This window comes from Pseudophryne corroboree, chromosome 1 (assembly GCF_028390025.1).
Source record: "Pseudophryne corroboree isolate aPseCor3 chromosome 1, aPseCor3.hap2, whole genome shotgun sequence".
Lineage (NCBI taxonomy): Eukaryota > Metazoa > Chordata > Amphibia > Anura > Myobatrachidae > Pseudophryne > Pseudophryne corroboree.
Genome location: NC_086444.1, coordinates 744948669 through 744954668, shown reverse-complemented (window position 1 = coordinate 744954668; position 6000 = coordinate 744948669).

The window sequence follows — 6000 nt, the reverse complement described above, 5'->3', positions numbered from 1 at the left end:
TATTTGGATATGGGATACTCCACCTGTATAGGAAATAGGGGGGCACCAATATTTATCTTGCCTCCGGGCAACTGTGACGAACTTACGCCACTGTTCACAGACATACTATTATTCTATGACACAGCAAAAGGCAATAGCTAAGTCTGTTCCTTCCCCCTCTAAAGCAAATGTGAATTGATCCCCTTGAGCATGGGGAAGTGAGAGAAGATGGGAGGATAAGACAGGGAAGATGGCAGGACACACATGGACAGAATACTAGTTGCTAACTGCTTTAGTATGTACCAGGTAAAGTTAAAAAGTCGTTAACATTAACAAAATGAGGATGAGTTTGCAGAGCCGTAACTAGACTTTTTTGTGCCGTGTGCCAGACAAAGAAGTGGCACGCCTCTCCCCCCATTTTTTCAATAAGGCGTATGCCTCGTGGGGAAGGGGCATAACAAGATCCCACAGAAAGACCATGCTATGACTTGTAGAATCAAAAACTTGTGTATTACGGCATTGCGAACAATGCGAGTACAACTGTTCTTTCTCGTTTTTTATCCATACCTTGCCACGGAGGGCACCTGGGCTACAATATGCATTTTACCGGGAGTGCCGGACTGACCACAATTCTCTACTTAATTAATTAGTTAATTAATTAGCAATTAACAGCTGTAACTAGTACAAACTGATAAATGAAGGAACTGCTAAGCATAACTACAGGTTCAGTCATTAAAGATTGGCAGTGGAGTAAGTCCATGTGCAGGAAACACCCTACCTGAGAGAGTATGTAGTCATTATGTTGACATTAAATATACTTACTGCCCCCAATGATCGGTGTCCCTGGTGAGTTCCTTTGTGCCTCCAGTCATCTGATTGCCGGCTTCCTGCTCTGTCATCTGATGTCCTCAGTTTACAACAGACATCAGATGATGGGTAGGAGTTGCGACACGATTACTGTGTAAGTGCAGGCGGTGTCAGTGGTGGCTGCAGTGCATGGAAAAAATACCTTGAGATGGCGGCAGAGTGCATTTGCAGGGACAGAGCTTTCTCGCAATACGGATTTTGATAAACCTCTAGAAATTTATGAATTATTTATTGCATTGGTTCCCAAACTGTGTACCTAGGCTGCAAGGCTCTTGCAGTGGTGCAGTGGTGCCTCAGGTTGGTTGTCCAGGACCAAATAAAATTATTTATGGCCAAAGTGATTGGCAAAATCATTGCTAGTTTGTCACAACTGAGGGCCTGAGCTGACGGGAGGCAGCCTCAGTTGTAGGGGCTGAGATGTAACGGAACCTGGGAGGTTGTATCAGACCCCTAGACATGTAAGTAACATGTAGAATAACTGCGTGACCACGACAACCAGGATAAAAGTCAATGATGTTTATTATGACAAACTCCGTAACACAGCAGCAGTAAAAGGAAACATAAAAGTCAACAGAGGATAAATACAATTCCTGGGTACTACAGGGTGGCAAGGGCCACAGGCACTGGTAGTGTGAGACAGTTCTAATAATCTTCTAGTTGGAAAGTCCTTACCAGGCCTGACTGTAGCAATGGAGAGAACCCAGGATCGTACCAGCTGATGTTCCAGGAAAGGCTGGGCTGCTGAAGGTAAAACGGCTGCTGTGGATACTGGCTGGAACCAGACTGTTGTTGGTACGGAGTGGATACTGGCTGGAACCAGTTAAATAATAAACGAACTTGAGAGCGATGAAATAATAATGAAGTTTGGAGTTTGAGAGCGGTGAAATAATAATACCGGTGGAGAGTGGTAAACTGCAGAAAAGGACACCGGCCCTTTAAGAGAAGCTATACACTGCTGGAAGCTGGGCTGGAAGCAGGTGATTGTTTGAGAGTGGTGAAATAATAATACCGGTGGAGAGTGGTAAACTGCAGAAAGGACACCGGCCCTTTAAGAGAAGCTGTACACTGCTGGAAGCTGGGCTGGAAGCAGGTGATTGTTGTAGCTGGAAACAGGTGAGTCCAGAATGGATCGGAGAGTCAGGCTACACCGCAGATGGAATGCTGGTGCGGGTCTCTATAGCAGAAGTCTGGAGACAGGAGCTGGAACCTGGAAGACAACCACAGGAGAGAGACAAACTGGAACTAGGTTAGACAACCAAAGCACTGATGCCTTCCTTGCTCAGGCACAGCATACTTATACCTGCAGCAAGGAAGGGGTTGGCTAGGCAATTATGCAAATCAACAATACAGACAGCAGATTGGTGGAAATAATCAGATGACAAAATCCAAGATGGCTGCGCCCATGCAGACACTTGGAGGGAAGTTTGGTTTGTAATCCATGTGAGAATTGAAACAGTAATGGCGACGCCGGCCACAGGATACAGGAGACGCCAGACTGACAAGCGCACATTTAACCACGCGGGCACAGCGGAGGCCGCGGCTGATGAAATCACCACTCTGACATTCTGCATGTGGAAACTCAGGAACAGCGGGATCCGGTCCTGGAACGCTGAGCCAGCCTTAGGAGGCATCTGAAGGGTAAGTAATGGCGTCCAGATACCCGGATCGTGACAGCACCCCCCCCTTTAGGAGTGGCCCCAGGACACTTCTTAGGCTTTAAAGGAAACTTTGCGTGGAAATTTCGGACCAAGGCAGGAGCATGGACGTCTGAGGCATTGGTCCAAGAGCGTTCTTCAGGACCATAGCCCTTCCAGTCAATGAGGTATTGTAACTGACCGTAACGGAAACGTGAGTCCAAAATCTTGGCCACCTCGTACTCGACTCCCCGTTGAGTCTGAACTTTGGGAGCTGGAGGAAGTGCGGAATGAAACCGATTCAGGATCAGCGGTTTCAACAAAGAAACATGAAATGTCCTGGGTATTTTCAAGATGGATGGTAACTGTAACCTGTAAGCAACAGGATTGATGACTTGTTCAATCTTGAAGGGTCCGATGTAGTGAGGTGCAAATTTCATGCTGGGAACTCTCAACCTCAAATTCTTCGTGGACAGCCACACACGATCACCCACCTTGAGAGCAGGAACCGCTCTACGCTTCCTATCGGCAAACTTCTTATACCTGAATGAGGCTTTAAGCAGGGCTGCGCGGACGTTCCTCCAGTTATTTGAAAACTGACGCAAGGTGACATCCACTGCTGGAACAGAAGTTGCGGGAAGCGGTTGGAATTCTGGGACTTTAGGGTGGAATCCATAATTAATGAAGAATGGTGTAGAAGAAGATGAGGAATGGTATTGATTGTTGTGGCTGAACTCGGCCCAAGGAAGGAGTTGAACCCAGTCATCTTGAGAGGAAGATACATATATACGGAGGAAGGCCTCCAAGTCCTGATTCACCCTCTCGGTTTGACCATTGGTCTGAGGATGGTAAGCCGTGGAAAACTTTAACTTGACTTGGAGGGCTTGACACAAACTTCGCCAAAATTTGGCTACAAATTGTACTCCACGATCCGAGATGATCTCTTCAGGAAGACCGTGAAGTCGGAAGATCTCTTGTATAAACACTTGAGCCAACTTGGAAGCTGACGGAAGACCGGTGAGAGGGATGAAATGTGCCATCTTGGTGAACCGGTCAACTACCACCCAGATGGTATTAAACTTGTTGCAGATAGGTAGATCGGAAACAAAGTCCATCGACAAATGGGTCCAAGGTCGACGGGGAACAGATAATGGAACCAGTTGCCCCGCAGGCGACTGGCGGGAGACTTTGTGTTGGGCACACTTTGGGAAGGAGGCAATAAATTCCATAACGTCCTTCTTCAGAGTTGGCCACCAGTAGGACCTAGAAATAAATTCAAGGGTTTTCTGAATGCCTGTATGTCCAGCAAAACGGGAAGCATGGGCCCAATGCATGAGCTTCTTCCTTAGAACTGGCTTAACAAAACTTTTCCCTGGTGGAGGCGTAGAGTCCATCCCTACCGTGGAGAATGCCAACGGATTAATAATAGGATGCTTGTCTGCAGACTCGGACTCATTTTCTTGCTCCCATGAGCGGGAAAGGGCATCGGCCTTACGATTCTGAGAACCCGGACAGAACTGGAGTTTAAAGTCAAACCTAGAGAAGAAAAGTGCCCATCTGGCCTGACGAGGATTCAGACATTGTGCGCCTTTGAGATATAAAAGATTTTTGTGGTCGGTAAGTATGGTGATTGAGTGGGAAGCTCCCTCCAACAGGTATCTCCACTCCTCCAGAGCGAGCTTGATGGCTAGCAACTCCTGATCGCCAATGGCATAGTTGCGCTCAGCTGGGGAGAACTTCCGGGAGAAGAAACTGCAAGGATGTAGATGTCCATCTTTGGCCCTCTGGGATAACACTGCTCCTACTCCAACGGAGGAGGCATCTACCTCTAAGATAAAAGGAGAGTCGGTGTCGGGCTGTTTCAGAACTGGTGCAGAGATGAACCGTTGCTTCAGAAGGTGAAAGGCCTGTGTAGCTTCCTCGGACCACTTGGACGGATTAGCACCTTTCTTGGTTAATGCAGTGATAGGCGCCACAATGGTGGAAAAGTCTCGTATAAATTTTCTATAATAATTGGCGAACCCTAAGAACCTCTGGACCCCTTTGAGGCTTAAATGTATAGGCCAATTCTGGATTGCTTGGAGTTTCTCAGGATCCATCTCTAGTCCGGAACCGGACACAATGTAACCTAGAAACGGAATGGTTTTAACTTCAAACACACACTTCTCCAATTTACAATAGAGGTGATTGACACGGAGACGGGAAAGAACCTCTTTTACCCAGAAACGATGATCTTCGAGATTATTAGCAAAGATGAGGATGTCGTCTAGATAAACCACGACATGGCGGTACAAGATGTCCCTGAAAATCTCATTCACGAAGTGCTGGAAGACTGCTGGAGCGTTGCTCAATCCGAAGGGCATGACGAGGTACTCATAATGTCCGTCACGGGTGTTAAAGGCGGTCTTCCACTCGTCACCCTCACGGATTCGGATGAGATTGTAGGCACCCCTCAAGTCCAGCTTTGTGAAAATAGTTGCACCACTAACTCTATCAAAGAGTTCGGTAATCAGGGGTAAAGGGTATCGGTTCTTGACGGTAATATCGTTCAGACCTCTGTAGTCGATGCACGGACGCAGACCACCGTCTTTCTTCTTAACGAAGAAGAAGCCTGCGCCGGCTGGAGAAGAAGATGGTCGGATGAAACCCTTCGCCAGGTTCTCTTTGATGTACTCTTCCATGGAGTGTGTCTCAGGCAGAGACAACGGATAAGTTCGGCCTCGCGGTGGAACCTTCCCTGGAATGAGGTCGATTGGGCAGTCCCATTCTCTATGAGGAGGAAGGATATCAGCAGAGGCTTTACTGAACACGTCCGTGAAGTCTTGATATGGAGGAGGCGGAACATCAGATGACCTGGGGAAGGAAGAACAAACAGGAAGAACTTTGGCTAAACAAGTCTCAGCACAGGAGGGACCCCATGCCAGTATTTGCGTAGTCGTCCAGTCAATTGATGGGTTGTGGAGACGGAGCCATGGAAGGCCTAAAACCACTGGATGTGTGGCTCTTGGAATCACTAAAAAAGAAATATACTCAGAATGAAGAACTCCCACTCTCAGACGAACTGGAAGAGTCCTTAAGGAAATGACTGCGTCAAAAATCTTGCTGCCATCCACGGCAGTCAAAGAGATGGACGAGGACAGTCTCTCGGTGGGTAGGGACCACCGTTTAACATAAGCTTCGGTTATGAAATTCCCAGCTGCTCCGGAATCAAGGAGGGCAATGACGTTCCTGTAACGTTGAGCAATTTGGAGCGACACTGGGAGGTTACAGTCATGAGGAGATGGAGAGGAGATCATTACTCCTAGCCGGCCCTCTCCTTGGCGAGCTAGGATCTGGAGTTTCCCGGACGTTTGGGACAGGCATTGATAGTGTGCGACGGAGCTGCACAGTAGAGACAGAGAGACTCAGAGAGACGTCTTCGGCGCTCAGCGGGAGATAGACGGGAACGACTAATTTGCATAGGCTCATCCTTGGATGGAGATGGTTGACGAGGAGGAGGAGCAGAAGATTTAGGAGTAGA